The sequence below is a fragment of the Taurulus bubalis genome (assembly GCF_910589615.1).
Source record: "Taurulus bubalis genome assembly, chromosome: 1".
Lineage (NCBI taxonomy): Eukaryota > Metazoa > Chordata > Actinopteri > Perciformes > Cottidae > Taurulus > Taurulus bubalis.
Window position 1 is genome coordinate 9,701,251 of NC_136589.1, and position 22,674 is coordinate 9,723,924.

Below are 22,674 nucleotides of genomic sequence, written 5' to 3' on the forward strand. Positions count from 1 at the left end.
CCCAATTTCCTTGTCCTCCTACATGAAATTGAGGATTTACTGCCCTCGCTGAAGGAGTTGTTCTCTATACTTTCGAACATGAAATAACTTTTTGCCAAACAGAACAAAACGTATATTACATACTGTATAGATACCACAAAGTATTGATTTGTCTGGAATATCCTTTCTGTAGTCCAGGTTGTAATCATTGTGTCCTGTATGGACACTTCTGCATTTTATGCTTCTCCACACATTTATTCAGGTTTTTGCTTTGTCAACTATATGTAAAAAATAATCAATACAACATGCATATTCATATCATTACAGTACATACTCAATGCCAATTTCCAATCTAACAACAGTAGTTGTTGGTTTCAACTGAACATGTTGTTGTTCGTAGCTAACGCTCACGACACAGTTCCATGGCAATTATGACATCCATCATTTTGTCAGATCTGAGACCTTACCCTTGTGGGCTCTCGCACTGTATTTTTACGAGAATATTTACTGTGTTGCATTTCTTATGGGGACTCAATTTTGTTTATTCCTGGCATAAGGGCCAATGTAACTAATCTGACAGCTGACCTACAGCCTCCTTTTGTGAATACATTCATTCATTTTACACCTTTGGTGTAACTCGTATTTACTTAATTTTTTTTATGTCTAATGTGACGGCCCTCTTGCTTTAAGCAGGGCCTGCTGTGTGCTTTGACTCTGGCTGGTCCATGTTGTCTTGCAGGTCCCTATAGTAGGCTGAGCTTATCAGTGCAACTGGGAGCACCTGGCCAGTCTCCCAGGAGTATTTAAGACCAGTCTGCCCCAGTCCTCTGGGCTGGATCTCTGTTCCTCCAGCACCATGTTTTGTTTGCCCCACCTCATGCTTTAACTTGCCGTTTGTTTTCTCTTCCGTTTAAAAACCTGTCTCCCATTTTTGTCATAGCTTAAGAGCCGGGTCGTGACACTAACCACGATTACTTGTTGTCTATTACAGTTTTCACAGTTTCATAGTTGCTTCACGTTTAGATGCTTTTAGGGAGTGTGTTTAGCTTGCTGCAAAGCGGCCGTATAGCTACAACAAAAGCAATAGCACTGTCACAATGACAGTGAACATTTCTTGCCCCATAAGTAATGGCATGTAATAGCGACAGAGAAATGTTCCCACAGGTCAATGAACGAACCTTGTCTTGCATCCATCCCGTATTCACCGTATGCGCATTGTATTTTGCATCTACTGTGGCCTAACTCCTTCTCATGACAAAATGTTATCTTTCCTGCATGCCATTGTAAATCATCTGATATAAGGCTGCAGAATTCAGCTGTGTCACTCTGCCTCAGCCTCCTCCCTGCCTCGGTAACAGATATATCTTTGTTCAGTACTGGCCCTGTACAGGGGGAGGCCATCAATCCGCTTTGTGTCTGCAGCCTCTGCCTCGCCGTTCTGCTTCTTGCCTCTCTGGGTGGGGCCCGGTTATTGAATTGTCTGTGGCTTTGTTTTGGCTTCTCTTTTTTTCCTCTCTGCTCCAAAATCATGGCCCATTTATTCTAACCCAATTATTATTGAAGCCTGGCTGAGCGGAGTGATAGATGGTACTTTGTTAAAGCTCGGCTATTGCTGACACACATACTGCTCCAACCGCTTCAGCTGCAGAGGCACCGATTAGGCACACGCACACACAGAGTACAGAAATTATCCTAATTTATGAGGGATGACAATTTTATTAATTAACATGGTGGTGTGAGGCAATAAAAAAAGATGTGAACATGAATGGCCGGACTAATTGGGCAGTGAGTGTGAGGGAGGGTTTGTGTTTTATATGCTTCGTTTCGACACAGCTCATAAGTCACAACACGATGGGGACAAAAGACAATGTTTAACTGAAGAGAAATAATATTTTAGGGAAAAAATGTAGAAAACAACAAACTTCTGTCGCTGTTATTTATAAAGGAAAGCCTCCTACAGTACATTTCTATTACAATTGCAGATTGGTACCTTTAATCAAGCTCTGAAGCGCTCATGATCACACTGCACATGTTTGAGAGATTGCAGGGCTGTGCTAATCCCACTGGATGATCCTGTCTGCTTGTTAGACTCAAACAGACTGGAATCACAGCACAATGACCTTCTCTTTACCTGCAGCACTAACTGGCTCACCGCAGTGCTGTTGCCCGTAATGAGGACATTACTTACTTGAATTTGTGCAGCTGTTCCTGTCCTATAATGAATAAATGTGTAATGCTTTGATCAGAACCAATTATTGTGCATTGTGCTTGTAGAGTACAAGGCCGGTGTTATGTTATGCTTTTAATAAAACAAAAATTAATACATTTGACAAAGATCTGTTGACGGTTTGTTCTGGATATACTTTATATTGTGGCTTACTTCTGTGCCGAATTTTGTCCAGAAACACCTATAATTCACAAATGGATTATACTTATTTCTTTATAATTGACATGGCCTACGCAGGTAGGTCCAAGTCAGGCATGGTCAAAGAAGTGAACTGTTTGCTACTAATGCTGGGTTCATCATAATACAAGAATGTCACTCATAAGAAACTACATGGCTTTAGGGTTTTCGTAGTTTTTGAATGACAAATTAGTTTTACAACCGGCCTTTGTTTCATAATGTGAGACAAATAATATTGATGTCTGCATTTAAAGTTATTTTCATGATAATGTGATTATTGGTCATTGTAAAATAAAAATGTCACCAGCCTTATCTTTTACATTATTGTTGTTCTAATTTATATTTAATAACCTCATGTTCTTGCAAAATTGCTGTATGGATGCCTGAATGGACATATCAAAGTTTGGCTAGGATGGCTGAACATATACATTAAATTCATGGGAAGCAAAGTGAACATAATACAGAATAAGTGGTTGAAAATCAAAATTCAATGCACATGCACAAATATCTAAATTATGAAGCTGCTGAACGCAGCATTTAACTTGGATCTCATATTCATAGCCAATTAGCACAGGAGCAAGCTCCTTTTCTCCGTTTTGACTGAACATCAGCACTCAAAGACTACAAGGACAGTTACACTCGATTGTAGTGTGTTAACCGTAAGCCTAATATTATCTCCTCCAAGGGCAGCGAGGGCTGAAAGAAGTCAGGGTGTAATGAACATATGGTCATCATAGCTTATGAGCTGCTTGCTCCAGAGTGAAGCGTACTCTCCTGGACTGGAGGAGAAGCGCTGCCTGCATGTCAATGAGCCCGATTCCCTGTTAACCAACTGAGCGCAAAGGATCTCTTGTCTCACACACACTAGCTGCCATCTGCACCCTGAATGGGTGTGTGTGTGTGTCTATGTGTGTCTGTGTGAGGATGGAGGTGTGGGGCAGGGGGGGTTATGAGAAAGAGAGAGCTCTTCAGAGGAAGGGCTGTATTAACCCCGGCATGCACATGCCTGTCTTACAGCCTGCTGCTTTGAGAAGATCATTGAAAAAAAGATCTATTTTTAGACGTGAAATGAGGAGGGGATAAGCATGAGCCGTTTCTACGTGTGTGTATGTGTGTGCATGCAAGGCTGTTTGATTCTATGGGTGAGCATGATGTGTAGTGATATTCTTTTCCAAAACAACGTCGCAGAAGAGGCACAAGCTATCTTAAACTTCACACGCAATCATACAAGCCACACATGACTCCTGGAGAATAACACACACACACACACACACACACACACACACACACACACACACACACACACATCTGGACATCGTCCTATTGTGCCTGCAGCTAGGCCTGACAGCGGTGTTGGATTTACATCACACACACACACACACACACACACACACACACACACACACACACACACACACACACACACACACACACACACACACACACAGCCTCCCTAGCAACGGGACACGTGATGCTAGTATTGTATGCCCAACCTTTTCACGTTCTCTCTCTCTGTCTCTAATCCATGTCTTTCATCCTGACAGGTGCCAGCGGCTGGTGAACCAGGCTGCAGATTGATGATTAGACTGGGCAGAATGGACACATGGACTGGTACCAGTCTAAGGTCACATAAAAGTCTGTTTGTTTGCTGGTGGAGGACGATTATAGTAATTGCAACTTAGGCTAAAAGTTCATCTTCTGCTCAGGGGCTCGTAGGTAATCTTTACAGTAGACACAGTACAATCAAGGAGTTTGATATAATCCTACAGAAAAACATGGCGTTTGGCTGTGAAAAAAGGTTTTTTTGTGCATCGGCTAGAGAAGGATTTCCAAACCCGGAGGCCAGGAAATGTGTTGCAAAATAAACTGTAGGGGGTCATGAAATAATTATAACAGAATATGAAAGCTGTTCTAATCTTTGCTTTTATCCCTTGTGAATTGACTGTTGGCAAACCCCTGCCCCCACACATCCATTGGCCAATCATAACTTAGCAACCGTATCTAGGCATGGCAGGATTCTCAACCTGCTGAAGTGCTGCAGACTATAGTAAGAGCGATACTTGGCATCCACAGAGTTAAGGGGATCTTGTCTTTCGTTTCCCAATTAACCTAACGTACTGGAGCAAAATTGTAAAGAATGTAATGACGCGTGCTCACTGTCAGCTGCGACTGTGAACACTCTTTGACGCTATTAAAACTCAGTTACGAGTAACTATAGTGGCTCTGTTCTGTTCTGATTTGGGAATTACACTCCAACCTTTTTATCCAAAAAAGCATCAGACATTTTTTGTATATAAAAGCAAGCATAATAAAAATTCTGTTATTTGTCCAAATATGTTTTTCTATTGTCAGTACCAAAACAAAGTGGAGTATGAAGTATGTGCATATACAATACCTTTTAATACCTAAAACATAGAAGCCTGTCTTCTTCTGTGTGACACTTAAGAGACATTGTTTAAAAATATATTATATATTTAGAGTGACACATCTTATTAATAAAGGCAACTGGGTAGTTTTACCTTTTCAGGTCTCTAGAAATTATTCAAATAAAACATGGGCAATAAATCACTCATTAGTTGCAACTGGTGATGATGGGTCTCAAACAGCGATTTTTTCACAAGCCCAAAAAGTTGAGAACCACAAAACCAGAGTATCACAGTAGTTGAATTATTAGTGGTCTTAGCAGTCATACTGGAGTTTATAAATCATTGGATGAGTGAGTAACATGTTTCAATCTGCTACTTAAAGCATCACAGCTAATACAGAGTTTAATCTCCGACACCACACTGGTTGCTGCTTAACAGTCAAAGTGACAGCATTGGAAACACACACAATCACACATGCACACACACACCGTCATTGACATTAGCATTTTTGTCATTTGCATGAAAGCTTCCCTGACACTCTTTACAGTTCCTTTCATGTAAAGAGCCATGTAAACATCCATGCTTTCACATGTAGAGACGTCTCTCCGGGTCTGTAATCTGAGAGTCTGACACAGCAAATCTTCTCCAAGACTGAACCAAGACAGACAGAGTGATAACACTACAGCAGAAATCCAATGCCTTTTCAACCGCCCTCAAAGTCATCAGTCCAATCACACAAACCAAGATATAAATCATTTTTTGGGACAAACTTAGAAAGTCAAACTGCCGTCTCTGATTCTCAACCTTCACCTAAGCTCAACACCACACCTTTTTTTCATCATCTGTGTGCTGGGCGGCACCAGCTTGTTTTCCTTCTCTGCCCCCTTCAAAACAGTGTCCCCGCCCTCGACCTTTCCTACTGATTGTGCGCTGACCCTGCAAAAAAGCAAAGGCGTTCTTTCGGTTTTAATTATTCATGTGTGATGAGAGGCTCCAGCTTTTCTCCACTGCAAGCTAAGAAAAAAGTGCCTATACAGTAAATGTGTGTGTGTGTGTGTGTGTGTGTGTGTGTGTGTGTGTGTGTGTGTGTGTGTGTGTGTGTGTGTGTGTGTGTTTGCATGTGTGTGTGTGTCAATGAAACTACTCTACCTTTTTGTGTCAGTGTGTCTGTTTGTATTTTAAGTGTTAATCTTGATCTTTACAGTCTGGCTCTATTTCCATAGGTTTGACTAGATTACTAATTGTAATTATAACAATGTAGACACTGAAAAATGTAGCGAGCCAGTGACATTGCTAAAAAGAAGTGAGATGGGGCAAAAAACACCAGCAGTGAGACGATTACACAGGTTGTAAACAAACCTCAAGGTTAGCAAAATTGTATTGGGAAAAGAAACATTGACAACCTGTAAGTCTATTATTCAGAATGTATATTTTAAACTACCAAACTATTACACTAACCGATTGAACTTGAACCTATTGTAATTAATTGTGCACGTATATGACTATACTGTTGGATTGTTTACAACCTGTCTCATTGTTTGACTAATGTTTCTTGTCCTGTTGGACTTTGTTGTAGCAATGTCCCCATGTTCCCAGATCAGCTATTGTACTTTAATGAGAACAATGTTATCATAACCAATGGAAATGAAGCCCAAACTACAAAACAAATTATTCAAGTTTAAATAATGCAGAACTATCCTTTAAATGTGGAGCAATTAACTTACAAGAATATCTATAATATGCTATATATAATGCATGCATTCCATTGAAATTAACAGTATCATTAATATATAGTACTGAAACATGCACTGAATGCCCTATCTCCATTAAGCAGCTCTAACTTGTCCAAGTTTAAAGTGATTACTTTTCACACCAAGCAGCAAACTCACTTCTTTCCCCGGTGACACCACTGACAACTCCACATGACACCTCCAGGAGAAGCATGAATTTAAACTCCTTACAAATTCCACCATTAGGCTGACAAATGAAATGCAAGCTTTAAGTCGGAAGAGCGAGCCTCAAACGCTGGTATGGAGTGGATGGAAAGAGATTATAGGGGGCTTCATCTCGCCAATACGGGGCAGAAATCACTGACAGTCAAAGCGATGCGGAGCGTCACGCTTCTGATGTATAAAGTCTGAACGTTCATTACCCCGCATATCATCACTGAGCAAACCAAGGACCCCGGAGCTCTCTACATTCCTCTCGCTTCGGTTTCTCTCTCGTTTTTACATCCTCTCCTTTTCACTGTCTCTCCCTTATTCTCTCTCTGTTGCTGAAGATGATAAAAGACTGAGGAGCACACAGTCATCATTATACACCTCAAACCCATAAATGTGTCATGGTTGGGGCTGTCACGCAGAATAACAGCCACTTACTCAGACTGCTGAAGCCATTGTTGTGGTCCAATAATATGGAAAGGAGCAGAAATATCATGAGAGGATTTGTATAAAATTGTAGTTTAAATGCAAACACACTTTTCCCACAAGGTACTCACACACCAATAACTAGCCATGTTAATATTGTACATACACTATATGTGCATTTGCATGCATGCATCGAATCATACAACTAAATCAAGGTGCTTACTTCCCCTCAAAAGACACCTCCATGACACCATGACTCAGACCTTCCGCCTCCGCATTTCCATGGCGACACCACTCCTCTCGCCAGGCACCAGGGTCACCTACTCAGGCGAGCTCATTAGGGCTGTTGTCACGTTGGCCAAGCCGCGCATGGGTGCATTTGAAGATGACACTGTGTGTATGTGTGTATGTGTGTGTGTGTGTGTGTGTGTCCTTGTATGTGTGTGTGTTTCCAAAGGTGTGTTGGTAATCAGATATAGTGGGACAGCACTGTGTTCTTAGCAGTGGCTTGCTGTCACATATTCATGTTTAATCCCACATCTTTCAGAAATAAGCAGAGATATTGGGAGGGTGAACTTTATCTCAGTACCGCCCTCCCAATTCCCCCCCGCCCCCCTCCACACACACACGCACAACCCACACACGCACAACCCCTCCCCATAGAGCATGAAGAAGCTTCTGAGGAAAGTTAAGTGAGATTGATTGGTTCTGATGATTTCAGATCAGCTCTCGCCAAAGGGCAGCAGTGATAGCAGTGCTGAAATGCTGACAAATGAAACAAATCACAACAAATGAGACAAACGAGAACCAGAGATCACAAAGGGAAAAGTTTGAGTTTGGAGGATTTAATTCTGTTTGTAATGAATTTATTTCTTTGTCATTTCCTCAGGGCTCCTCTCAACCTTCGGGGGTCTTGTCTTTACTTATTTATCAGCAGTGACTTTGTCAGAGTGTGGCAGAATGCTCAATAATAGAATGGGATACACGTCATGTGATTCACAGACACGTCGACACACACAAAAACAACAAATGTATGCAATCACAGCAGCTGTTTAGAATAGAAAGGAATAAAGAGAAGGGAAGCAACCCCCCGGTTCTACTCTCACAAGTACAGGATGAAATAACTTAAAGATTCCTGGGATCTGCTTTTATGCTAACCTGTTCTTTTGGCTAGGTCAATTGAGGTAATCTAGCAATGTTCAGAGTTAGATTGAGTAAGCAATACCTCACCTCCTCCTTTTAATCATCCTCCTTTTAATTATTTGTGATTTTGATCAACTATAACTTGTAACATTACATTTCAGTCTGAGCTCTTGATAATTATTTCTTATTTGCTTGGTTGTACTGGTACTAGTACTTACAACGCATGTATAAAACACATCTATTTTTTATTATAAATATTAGAATATGTTAATTTGTACGTATGATTGCCTATTTAAATATGTGCATATAATACAAAATATAATGAAAATGAATATCAGCAAACATGCTCGAAGCCTTCATAAGGCAGATTAGCTGCTGAGGAACTATTCAGGCAATAACTATGCATCTCATCTCCTGGTAAGAAAATCATCCACATTAACAGAAGAGATACTGCCAAACTCATGGCTTCTTATTTTAGAAGGAATTCATTGATCATTAGCGAAGCCCTGCCCCCACTTAGTTACTGTTGCTAAGTCTCTCAAGCTTTCTATTCCGGTATAATGATGGCTGATTTTTTTTCTTACAATTTTTTTTAAACAGTGTGTCCTTGATGTGTGTGGCAAAGAAGCTTTTAGAATGAGGAATGTTGTTTTTGTCAAACATCAAGGCTATTACAGGTAAATTTGGCTGAGTGAAAATTTCCCTTTGACCAATAAAAAAAAGGACAGATTCTCCTACAGAAATCACCAAGGACTGTCTTAGAAATATTACACAGAAATATTACACAGTGGATAAGCAAGTCATGAAAGGGGCTTATTTTAAAGTAACCCGCATGCTAATGTATTTAATAGGATACCACAATGTGCTCCTTACGGTTTGAAGTAAAACTAGCAGTAAATGGGTAGTAAGCTAGTTAGCCAGCCATGCTTTTAAATTAAACTCTAACAGCTGACTGATCGTAGTAACTGGATTTTCTAAATTTACATTATTTCTATCTCGTTTTCTCTCTTACAGCTTTAGTATTGCCATCAGAGTTGTCTGTTACACAGTACAGATGCACTAACTATAACTCCTAAGGTGTGTTTCTTGTGTGTTCTCTGAACTAGGCAGACTGTGCTGGCCAGCTTCCAGAGTGGATTCGCTGTGACACTGTCTCTTTGAGGGCCTCACGATGGGAGGCTCGGTTCCCCTCAGAATGGCCTGGGAGCTTGTCAGTGGGCTGGCTGTCAGCACACAGTCAGGCAGGGGACATTTGATGTACCGCATGAGAGGACAGATGGGAGGAAGGAAGAGATGGATGGAAGGGAGATAGAAAAGGAGGCACAGGTCAAAATAACACATGCGCCAGGGGAGGGCAACGGTGGACACAACCATTGTAAGGTTTATTATTCCCTTTACACCTAGGATTTGTATGCGTGTCAGATGGCAACAACCAGGATAGGCAGTGCCTAATTGCTGAAGGAACTGATTTATATTGTGACTTGTACAAACAGCCTTGTCTTCACAGTATATGGGAAGACAAGCAGGCAGAAATGTGGTTGCTAATTCGACAAGTATTGATTTGAGCGTTTACTGCATAACCTTGGAGATAGAAGGCCGGTTAAGGGAACGATTTTCTAATTGAAGCCTGACAATGTCACAAAGGGAAGACAATGGGGATGTATATAACCCTGCAAACTTGAACCCTAAAACACATGTTTGTAAAAAATCTTTACCACTTGAGAATTTATCAAAAATCATATCAATTCAGAGCTTTCTAGTCATACCTAATTCACCCAATTCGAAGATTGTTTTGTTAAAGAAAATGCAAATATAACAATTTTAGAATAAAAATAACACATTTATACTGCGCGCAAAAAAATTAATCATGATTTTTTACCCAAACTGCATGGGATTAGCATACAATGGGCAGTTTGTAAAGGGTAGACTTGTTGATTCCCATAGAACCTATTTTCATTCAGATATCTTGAGGTCAGAGATCAAGGGACCTCTGTCAATATGGCAAGTCCGTATTTTCCCTCGCCTAAATTTGTAGCGTTATTTAGCTCCTTTCCCAACAAGCTAGCGTGACATGGTTGGTATCAATGTATGCCGTAGGTCCTATTGTTTCACGTGATAGCAATGTCTGTGATAACTTTAAAACCAGCTACAGCCTCTTAAAGATGGTAATGTGTCAGAGGGTCGATAAGATATTCTTCCAATTGATCACGAAAAAAGCACAGTAGTCTGATGCCAGTGGGTGCTGGATAATTGTAGTATGTTTCATATACTGTACTGGCATTATAGCTTTGAATTGCACCTTGACAGTGAGCTTGGATGTAGTAATTAAACACTACTGTGTAGTAAAACGACAACATGCTCAAACTCATACTAATCGTAACCTACATAAATAAATTGTATTGCTTGTCTGTGCTGCTCTTGTCTTTTCAGAAAGGGTACTGTTTCTGATTTAATTACATGAAGGCAGGTGAAAAATAATAGCCTTTTGGCACTAAAATGCATGCATTCTTGGTGCCCTCATTATATGCACATACACAGTCAGATAGCTGCATTCTTATTACAGCACACGGAATATCACAATTGCACCCTGCTGAGTCTCCTTATAAAGGGCCATCCTCTGGTGTCCTCAGTGTGCCTTCCATCAGAATACAATGAAAAGCTAAACATACCATACATGAGAACAAGGGGGATTTTTCCCTGTATTTTATCTAAAGCTGAAATCTGCTTAAACTCCCTACAGTTGTCCCATTAGACACATCAGTGCATGCATGCATGTATGTGTGTGATGTATACAGCAGGCAGACAATATCACAAAGTGGAATGATTACCCATGTTTGCCGCAGTCGAGCATATATTCAGCTAACACGTGGAGTGTAGGTGACTGGCCTCCGATCTCTGATGTTTTGGGAACGCTCCAGCCACACTGGAGGCACTGCACCATTTGTTGCCCTAATTAAGAATTCATTGGCCACTAACGATGAGTTCTGACCTCCATTTCCTGCACCTTTGTCTCCCCTACAGCGTAGTAAATCAGCCTAGAGCAATAGACTTGACACACACACGCACACGCACACGCACACACGCACACACACACACACACACACACACACACACACACACACACACACACACACACAATGATTGGTACAGGGTGGCATGCAGCAAAAAGAGGAGGAGTTAGGAAAGAAGAAGGAAAACGAAAAGGCAGGAGGAGGGAGGAGATGGGGCAAATAGGAGGCTAAGTGGAGAGATATGGGATGAAAAGAAGGGAGGAAGGAGAAGAAATGAGTTGGTCAGCCTCCAAAGCCAGCCATATAAAGATGCAAGTAAGGCCGGCATGAATGTGGAGCTATGGGGAACGCCCCTGGTGCTGATAAACACAACCAACTGTCTGTCTGAGCTCAGTTATCGTTGCACTGTGCTGTATACACCACTGTTATCCCTGTGGGAGACAGAAACACCACTAATCTCCCCCTGAGGCGACACTTGCACCTGGGCAGAACCCCAGAAGTTGGAATGCTGATCCCTGTTATTACTATTTTTGTCATTGCACACACATGGGTATAACTACTGTAGCTGTGATCTATGGATCTTCGTCCTGTTGTTTAACTATGCATTATCATAGTTATCACATATTTGAGTCAGTGGGTGACATAATTTAGTTGACAGATGGTATTTAGAACACCCAAAAGACTTGATATATTGAGTTGAAAGGGAATTTGTGGTCTTTACATTCCAATCAAGGGGCTAGTTTCTGTTTTAAAGTTTTGTATGACTCTGACAAGCATTTGAAATTGTCTATGTAAAGATTACGTTTATTTGCTTTGAGGCATTGAACATACGTTATGTGTTTGACGTTTTTTAATTAAATTGTCTACAGATGTCCTGTAATCAGATACAGAACACAAATGTGATACTTCGCCTCCTCATTTAGTGTGGCAAATTATGTTTTCTCTTTAAATCAAATACACTTTGTATGGGTTGCTGTGATGAAGGTCTTCTAGACTAAAAGCTCAAATCAAGTGTACACTGCATCAATCTAAGTGTGTGTGGAAATCTTCCTTATCAGTCAATAAACTTAATGTGAAATTTAAGGGAAAAAACAGCTAGTTAAATGTCAAGTTTAAAGAATAGTAGTTAGCAAAAACAGACCAGTTGTTTTTACAACATGTCCAACCCATATGCAACATGTTAAATGCAGTTGTATATAGATTACAGCCAACATATACATACTGGTACTGTCTGCTGATATTTTAATCTCTGGAAAGAGCATGGCTGTTTACCCCGGTTTTCAGTCTTTATGCTAAGCTAGGCTAAATGGCTACTGGCTGCTACTTCATATTTTAATTTGCCATACAGAGAATGTGGTATAAATAAAGATAGTAAATATTTCAGCATGAACTTTTGCACATCTGATATACAGTGATAATGCTGCACTATTATTCAATTATCACTGTGTTCATGTCTTTTATATTGTTAGATGTTACTGTGCTCTGTGGATTACTTTTCCTTTCACCTTCTAGTCTTTACCTGGATTGGCGTCTATCAGAGATATTGCTATTGCTGCAGATGGCTGAAAACAAAGATATATATCCTTAGCATAAGCACTTCCCACTGCCAGAATAATGTCAACGGATTTAAACCGCCACGGCTTTCCTGTCACCACAGGCAGGGCTGGGGCCAGGGCTGGATATGCTTGGCTGAATATGAGCAGGACAGATTGCTCATTCGCGCAAAACACAATGACAAAGACAGATCCTTCAAAGTCCCTCACTTGCACGCTTACATCCAAATGCACCAACTGGCACGCAAACAAGCATCCTTCACCAACGACAAACACACACACACACAAACACTGCTCGGCGCAATATATGGGAAAAGACACAAAGGTCAGTAGTCAGCAGGGCTTCACTTAGACAGGACTCGGGTTCTTTTACATCACCTTGACTTAGGAGATGGAGCTGACCCAAACTGATATTTTCCACTGCCGTTGCATTGTACTATACAGTACAGGTCAGCAACTGTTTTAAAGGGCTAGAGCTGTAAAAGGATTCCATCATCCCCACCGCTATTTAACCTGCGATGTGATGGTCACTGTTACCACCGGACTATTCCTCATTACCCGTCCATTGGCATATGAAGAAGGGATCCCTTGTGGTTGTGAATGACATGTGCATTTATCTTGTCCTCGTTTGCAGATCAGCACTCGCGTCAATGTGGTGGTATATCTCCCTGAAAAGCTACCCCCCAGGGGAAGTGATATACAGAGCATATCATTCATACACACACACACACACACACACACACACACACACACACACACACACACACACACAGGCATGATTGCACAACTTGTCATAGAGATAGTGAGGTGTCTGGTTGTCACACCCGTTGACCCTCGGCCTTCGTTGTGCTGTAGCCACACGGCATGGAAAGCAAGAGAATGAAAGTAGACAAAGGAACAGGAACCATCATACATGAGAGCTACAGTGGTATTATGCTCATTGATTGTCAAAATAATAAAGATTCTGAGTGTTATTATCTCATCATTAGCAATTGTCATTGGAGAACCTTTATGAAACCTGGATTTAGATTCCCATGAAGGAATGATAGAACCTGTTCTAGGGCAGATTGTGATTAAGCTCATCCTAAATAACCTTCTTTCCTCAGACACAGTGCCACATGCGTTACTGTGCAGGGACTAATTATAGCTCCTTTAATTGGCCTGACCTTGGAATGCGGCTTCTGGGGTCAGTGGTTGGAAAAAGGTTAGCAAGTCAACATGACAAACAACAAAACAATGATGACGTTAGAGTGAGAACTGTCAATAAGCTTAGCTGATAAAATAAGAATGACCTCTTGTAGATAGACTACCACATGACAGAAAACAAAAATGTGTGTTTCTCAAAGGATGAACTGGAGTTAATGGCCATGGAAATAGTTGTTCTACTTTATGCAAGTGCATAATGAACCCATGATCAAAGCTCACATTTTAGCAAAATTGTTTCAGTAAACAGAAATGCCTTTTTTGATGAAATGGGCCAAGGCACACTCAATGTGTTTGCTCAGTGTGTGTCAGTGGGTGTCTTTAAAAAGAAAATCCCTTTCCAACTTCCATTGAATAAAGAAAAGCGTGGACAGAAATTTTCTTTTGAAAACTAGAGTTCACTAGAAAGAAAACTAACATTCAATTCAATTCAATTTGTTTTATATAGCTCAAAATCACAAATTACAAATTTGCCTCAGAGGGCTTTACACATACGACATCCTCAGTCCCGGGACCTCACATTGGTTCATTGTTATTGCTTTGGCTTTTTTGTCCCTCCGCTTTTATCCTTACAGTGGAAAGAGATGAGATAACATGACCAAGCATGTGATCAACTTGGTAACTCTCATGAGAAACCACACAGGCATATATGGTTCCTTCTTGGATACATGACAGGAACTAACAGGCAACACGCTTGGCAACCTGGAGCCTCAGGTTGGGAAAGAAGGCTTATAGTAACAGGATTGGGGGAGTTTAGCATCTGAAGAAGGGATAGTAAAGTGGATTACACTGTAAATCATTCAAGATCTTTTTATCAGCTGTGTGTGTGTCATCAGACATCTGCAACTGGATGTGATATGCAGCATGGAATACATACATTGTGCTTGCGAATTGACTGTATGAACATGTGCTCGCTAGATTTCTGCCTTGCATCCCTCACATTATACACAAGATGCTACATCAAATCAAATCATATACTGTATCTACAGTACATACTAATGACAATATCTTGTCAGAATGCATGTCATTAGGTAGAATTATGTCAACAGATGCAACGGATGCTTTGTTGTAGTCTTAGCATTCTCATCAGCTATTGTATGTTGCTAGATGTCAACTTAAACTTATCAGTTGGCGGCAAGTATTCACTGAAGTGTTGTTTTCCCAGCTGTGGATTAGCAAACAAGGGAGCAGAGATCTTCTTGGCCATGGCTGTCAGAGTGGCAAGATAGACGGTGTAATTAGCGCTTAGTGCCAGCATCCAGGGCAGATCCAATAACTGGTGGGAACCCACTGGGAGAAAGAGGAAGATGCTAGCAAAAGGGCTAGAGGCTGACTGACAGTGGAGAGGACGGGATAAGCAGGGGAAACAGAGGGAGGAGGAGAAGGAGAGAGAGAGAGCGAGAGAGAGAGAGAGAGAGAGAGAGAGAGAGAGAGAGAGAGAGAGGGGCCAACAATAATGAGTTGCAGCTCTGGGCCTCTGAGTTTTTCTCCTCTTTCTTTTTCCTCCCTCCTTCCTCCTTGGCATCGCATTGAGGGCCATGGGCCTCCAGTGCTGTGATGTCCCTTTTACTGCATATAAGTGTCTGTTTTGACTACATGGAAAGGCAGTGGGGACTTCCACTGAGAAACGCGTGTTACAATAACACCCATTTTCTCATGTATTATGCATGTCCAGTCAGCAAATTATTCCAGATAATGGGAATGCAGCTACATCTTGGTCACATGGAAGGCTGTGTTGCATGCATTAGTCAATGCAGTTTAGGAGATTATGTTCAGCATGCATATAAGAAGGCTGACTACAAATTATTTTAATTTAACCAAAAGCATTCATCTTTTCGTCACAGTGGTTTAATATGTCAGGGACAGGCAGCCAACTTCATTTACAATTTTTTTTTTAACAAGTAGATTTGACAGAAACTGCGTATTATAAATATTGGAAATCTGGTGCATTATAAAGAGATATAGCTAAAAGCAAATGTGCATCCCTGACCCCTGACACTAGTGCATATAGCATTGATGTGCATTGATATGAATGGAATACATTTGTGGCTTTTTTTGGCAGATGGTTCAATTTTTCGGGATCTTGAAGGAATGTCTCCCGTAGTTGAGGTCCATGTAATTCCACTATTGTTCAGGGCAGTGCTTAGTGCAGGGGTCAGCAACCTTTCCTATCCAAAGAGCCATTTTTCCCTTTTTTCCACCAAAAAAAATGTGTCTGTAGCCGCAAAAGCTATTTGATATCACAACTTATAAAGTTGTATATATAGTCATATTAATTATATTTACAAAAACTATAGTTTGTTGTATTTATGACATTATAGAACAAGAATAAAGACAATGGTTGACATTGTATTACTATTTTACCTGTTTATAACTATTAAACTCTTATGAAGAGGAGAAGATAAAAATATTCATGTGTCGACCTACATTAAGGTCAATTAAGATGACCACTTTGCAGACTTTAATTCTTATCAAGATTTGTAGCTTAAGTGGTAAACTGTTTGACCTTCCCCACGTGAGGTTTTTATTTTAAGACTCATATCTTTTGCTACATTTACACTGAGCGTCCACACTCCGCCACACTCCTGAGGACGGATCCGTCTTTATTAGTGGATGCCTCAGTGTCTCACGAGCTGCCACAAAACCAGCAGCAGTAGTTGCAGTAGAGTTTGGAGACTTGATCCACTTCATGACAGTCTATTTACTTTACTCAGTTGTCTGCAGCAGTTGAGAAATCGCTCTTCTTCCCTCTTCTGCAGCTTGATACTTATCAGCAGATGCTGTGTGCTTGTTCTGGAAGAGTCTTTCAACATTACATGTTTTGTTGTTTGATCACGTCTCGCCACATATCAAGCAAACAGGTCAGACAGCAGTGAAAGCAAATTAATACGTCCACGCAGAATTAAATTCTACTTTTCGCCGTGACTTTTTTTTGGATCAGTTGATAGTTTAGCGAGGGCGGAGCTCTGTGAGTCACGAGTAGCCACCTGCAGGGGAAGCTGCTTGACAGCGACGTGACAGGATGTGATGCACATTTTAGTAAAACAAATGTTTAAAAGAAAAATGTTATTTTCAGTGACCCAATATCACCTCAAACTCCAAGATAGGAGGATTTCTCTTTGAAAGATTTTCCAAAACCTCAGGGAGCCGCAACAGAGGTGCGAAAGAGCCGCATGCGGCTCCGGAGCCGCGGGTTGCCAACCCCTGGCTTAGTGTAATACTTAAAGGGGGCGGGGCCAAACTGTAAGTGATTTTATAAAGAAATCAAAGGCTCTACATATTTAATTTGATGGTGGGTGGTAGTGTTGTGGTTTCTTGTCCAACATCTTTATATATTTATTCATATGCTTATAGATAGAGTGGTGTCAGGGTGGTTAAACTAGTCTGGGACCACCGGCAGATGGACCAGATGAGAGAAGATCATGGCGTGTAGAAATATCAGGGCAGCTTCGAGGGAAAGGTAGAATGTGTTTGAATTTGCTTGCCTTGAATGTAGACAAAAGCATAGGATTATTTATTTTGTGTAGATAACAAAGTCATCAGCATATATTTGTACATTAACTCCATGACGTACAGAGGGGAGGTCATGGATGTAGAGACTGACGAGTATAGGGGGCCAATTGATTGCTGCGGGACACATTGGTAATGATCTGTCAGAAGTAGGCACTTAGCAAAAACATGTGATACCATAAGGATGACAAAGCATACAAAACACTCTACTTTTTAAATGAATACGATATATAGGAGGTGCAGTATACATAACACCATGGGTAAACCCCATGTTACACGTAGTTCCCCCATGAGAGTGGACGTGCTAATTCAGCATAATGAAAGGTCAGTGTGACAAACACGCCCACTCTCCTGGGGACATTGTGACAAGCAGTGTAGGGTACTGTGTGCTCGTGACATGATGCACTGCTGTGCCATTAGTTACACACATATAGAGTGAAAAGTGCAAGAGAGGTGTAGTGTGTTTATATGTATGTGAAAACATGTGCCCATGACAAGCGGGCAAGGTACGTTGTGACAGAGGTGTGTGGGTGTTTTTAAGTGTTGGTGCTAGGCTGCTTAAATAGCACATATTAACCTGCAGGTCAGTCTGCTGGTATTAAGGCCATCACTCCAATCCCCACATATCCATCACAAGCATTCAGGCTGGGCTTCTACTGGGCAAGAAGCTCCTGTTTTTGGCTCTAACGTATCGCTTGTGATGCTATTTGGCATATGATTCATTGCCCTCCTCTTGGCAACACTTCAATACTTAAGACGATGATGAATATCTGTGATCAATAAGCAAATAGGAACTGAAAAGGCAGTCAGGATCTTAATTCATTGGCATGTGAGATTGGGATGAGCAGTGGTGTGATGGGACTCTGGGTCTAGGTGTTCTATCAATCCTGTGGCTGGAACGAGCCAACCTGCTCCCATTTGAACTGACAACCAGGATGTGGAAGGTCTTTTCCACCAAATTACTGTTTAATACATCTGACTCATAACCTATTTGGCAAGGCATATCAGTAACTGTTGAATGAAGACACATTAATACTAGAAACCAGGAGGACGAACATAAGATTATGATTTGTCTTATAATAATAACATAACAACTTAATATAAAAAACGCATCAACGTAACAAAATAAATAACAACCTCCATTCGAGGACCTTTCTAAGTAATGTCATGTATAAAGCATAAACTCAGCATTTACTTTCTGTTTCACACCCGACATGAACAGACGTCTCCTGGGTGAAAGTCAAATGTTTGTTAGACCCTTTGTGGACTTTCTCGCTCTTTATACTCCTTATCATACCATGTAACTGTCAACAACAGCTGCATATACTACGTGACTTGCTCTACAGGTCACTCTTCATTATATGTCAATGCTCTGCCTGAATGCAACAAAATTCACATACGGTTCATATTAAACATATCTGTGGTTTGCAGAAATGTACAATGTCAACATATTTTCCTTGCGATGGGCTGGACAAGGACTGGCAATAAATTTGTTCTGTAAGTATAACCAAAGTGTAAAAAACACCACAAATACAAAAACCTTACAGCTTATATGTTATAAAGCAAAGTGCCAGGCTCATATATACTAAAATAGGGCAAATATAAGCATTAAGAAATACAGTGAAAAATAAACGTGAATATTGTGTAAATAAACACAAATATGATCAGAAAATAACATAGCAAGATTCTTAATTTGGAGCTGCTGAAACATATCAAGGGGAGACCCTGACTATACAAGGATACTGAATATCAAACAGCTCAAATCCTGTTTGTCTACCAGAAGAAGATTGATTCGATCAACAAATCACAGCTGTCAGAGGACTGCAGGAGTCATGGTTACTAAATCAGAGCAGCTGAAAATTTATAACCAGGCTACAGTCTAATCCCTCACACTGGAAATCACACAATTCTCTGGCACATAACTGTGTCAGAGGTTTGGGGAAGGGGGAACAAACTGTGAGGTAAGATAGGGATAGAAAATATTGTATATTTCATCATATGCCATTAAATATTTAATTTGGAGCGCTGGTGAATACTAGAAGATTTAAGTGAAATAAAGTTGACTCAACTCAGGGCATTTATTTTGAATTTATGTAATGACATGAGCGGGTTCCCCACCCCAACATTTCTCTTCCTTAATGAGGCGTCTACGGTCCCTCGGGGTGCTCAACATACCAAACTCAAACAAGTGGACCGAACCGTGACTTTTGTGTACCGTTGCACCCCTAAATCCTACTCTGTCAGCAGAAATGTACACGTGCCTGACCACAGTAAAACATCACTTTTTAAGCATAAGATTGCTAGATGTCAAAACTATTGATACAATTTTTAAAATATACAATATTTTCCTGACTATATTTACCAACACCATTTTTACAATCGGAGCACATTAAATTACTCAGGAAAAAGAGCTTTGACTGAAAGATAATGACACAAGATTAGAGGCTTAAAAACCTTTTCTTGTCCTGTGGCAATTTTGTTTTGATTCAAAACAAAATAATGCTAGGGTGTATGAATATCTACTTATTTTCTTCACAGCAGCATTCAATTAAACATCGCCGTCTTTACCGTAGCTACTCTGATATTGTTCATCCTCGCCATAGGTTTGATGTCCATAATCTCTGTCCTGGCTTGCAGCCCAACTCCTTCTACAGAGAAGAGGGTGGAAAGAGGACAAGGTGTTTTTGTGTATCAGTCATAGACACACCATTTTTTAATCCATACTTTTGAAATGTTAAATTTGGCAAAGGATTAGAAAGAGATTTGGACATGGCACAAGGAAGTGCCACACAAAGCCTTCCATATGTGCACAAAACCCTTTTAGTCTGAAAGCTATAAATTGCAAACACTTGAAATAAAATATGGGGCACACCCATGAGTTTGTGCATAATACTGTACATGTTAGCAAATCTTTCAAGCACTGACTGGATGAAAAACATCAAAAAATAAGATTGAAATATGGATTCCCAACAACCAGAAGCTTCACTTAGCATTGATTTCACAGGGTGGGAAATTAATTACAGCTAAAACACAGTGACAAGATCAAATCCCTCAACATGTGACTCGTGCCTACAGGGGGATTTTATCCTTTCTCTCCACATCTCCCCCTCTCCCTCTCTGTCCCTCGCTCTCTCTATCTGTCTCTCGGTCTCTCTCTCTCTCTCTCGTTATGGCTATAATTTATTAGCTGCTTCTGGAGATTGTCACAAATACATTTAGTGAAATTAATCTTCTGTATATTTTCTCTTTCCTCAAGGATGAAGCAGAACTCTCTCAGGTAATTCCCCTCACTTGACCTTTTGTTACTGCACCAAAAAAAAAATTAATACAACTCAAGTTCACTTTTTTAGCCGCAGGACAATTTCTGCATCAGCTCTCAGTAACAATCTCCACTACTATCACATCTATCTGATGTGGAGAAAAAGGCCTCTGAACGACATTAAGCTCTTCACTTCAAAGAAAAACAGTAAATGGTTTTCGGAGGGCTTTTACTTTGCAAAGGGCGGAGAAGAGGCTGATAAAGCATAGCAGAACTATATCGCACACACTGAGATTGAGATATCGACCTAATAATGTACAAAGGAGCCCTTGATGTACAATCTCTTTCGGTCTACCCCTATCTTGTTCTTTTTTGTGACTCTCTTCACTTCTGACTAGCACTGATTCTTTTCCACTCCCTGTCTCTTTTTAAGGGCCTGATTCTGCACCTCTCAGGAGGCAGGAGAAACTTCTGAAAGTGAAACTCATTTATCCCAATGAGTGGCTTTCAAACTCAGCTCATTCTTCAGGGACCAACACTATCCTAGAGTCCAAGGAGGAGGAGGAAAGAGAGAGACAGACGGAAAGGGAGGAGTGTATAAAAAAGGAAGTAAAGAGGCTGATGGAGTTGCAGAGGTGTGAGAGAAAGAGAGCAAAGACAGAGTGATGGGAGCCAGAGATTACTATGTGACTCACCTAGCTCAGCAGGAGAGCGGAGGAAGGATGAGCAGGTGATAAATACAGCACGATGTCACCCCAGTGCCCTCGAAAGCTTTCCTTACGCATTTCCCCTCATTTCCGCAGAGCTCCACCCCATGGAAACAATACAGTGGCCCAGTGGAGCCACAGCAAATGCAAACCTTAACTTTACCTATTGTGCACCAGAGTTATTATTAAAGAAAAATGTTTTTTTACTTGCCACAGTAAGTGTCCTCTATAGGTCTGCAGTTCACTCAGAATCATATTTATAAGACAAACCTAATTAGTAGACTATAGAAGCTATGTTTGATTCCACAAAGAGAGTTTTTAAGGCAGGAATTCAAAAAGCTGGAAACAAGTATTATTCTGTGGCTAGTATACAACAAAGTCTAAAAGAAGCAGAAATATTGTGGTTTTCTATGGCAGTTTAATAATCAACACATTCCTAAAGCTCAATTTATAGTTGTGTGGAAAGAGGTACCGGTGTAGCTACATAGCTGGTACACTGTATGCCTCCTAAGGAATGTAACTAGACAGAGAGGCTAGCAAGGCTACAGAGATACCACAACATGGTCTGATCCTGTATGATACATAGTGTTGTGGTTGTGCTATCAAGGTGAAATCAGACACCACACTATACATCGACAACCATATTCCTTTTAATCCCTTGCCTGAAGAATAATTCCAGCGTTACACCAGAAACAACCTGTATCTTAAACACCTAGCAGTGTAGGACCCATGGAACTGATATTCTTTAGAATAAGTACGGTAATGTATATTATTCGCTTCCAATGTAAATGAGACAATGAATCAGGTTTTTGATTCAGTGAACCCTGCCATAAGGATATACATTATAAATGCATTTACATGGACCAACATATTCAATACCTCACCAAGACAACAGAAAACAGGAGTCATGTGTGACTTAATTAGTAATTGGTTATTGCTGCTGTCTACTATACAGACAGGCGAGAAAGTACAGCTAATGAGCTTCCCACCAAAGATCAAAGCTCTCTCAAACAAACACACGGAGAGACCACAGGACGGATGTGCAGACTTGACAAGAAGATGAGTGAGAAAAGGGGTGGCCATCTTAAAACAGAATCAATATTATAATGAAGTTGTAAATATACCACAAATGAAGCTAGTGTGTGTCCTTACACATGGGATACAACACAAAGA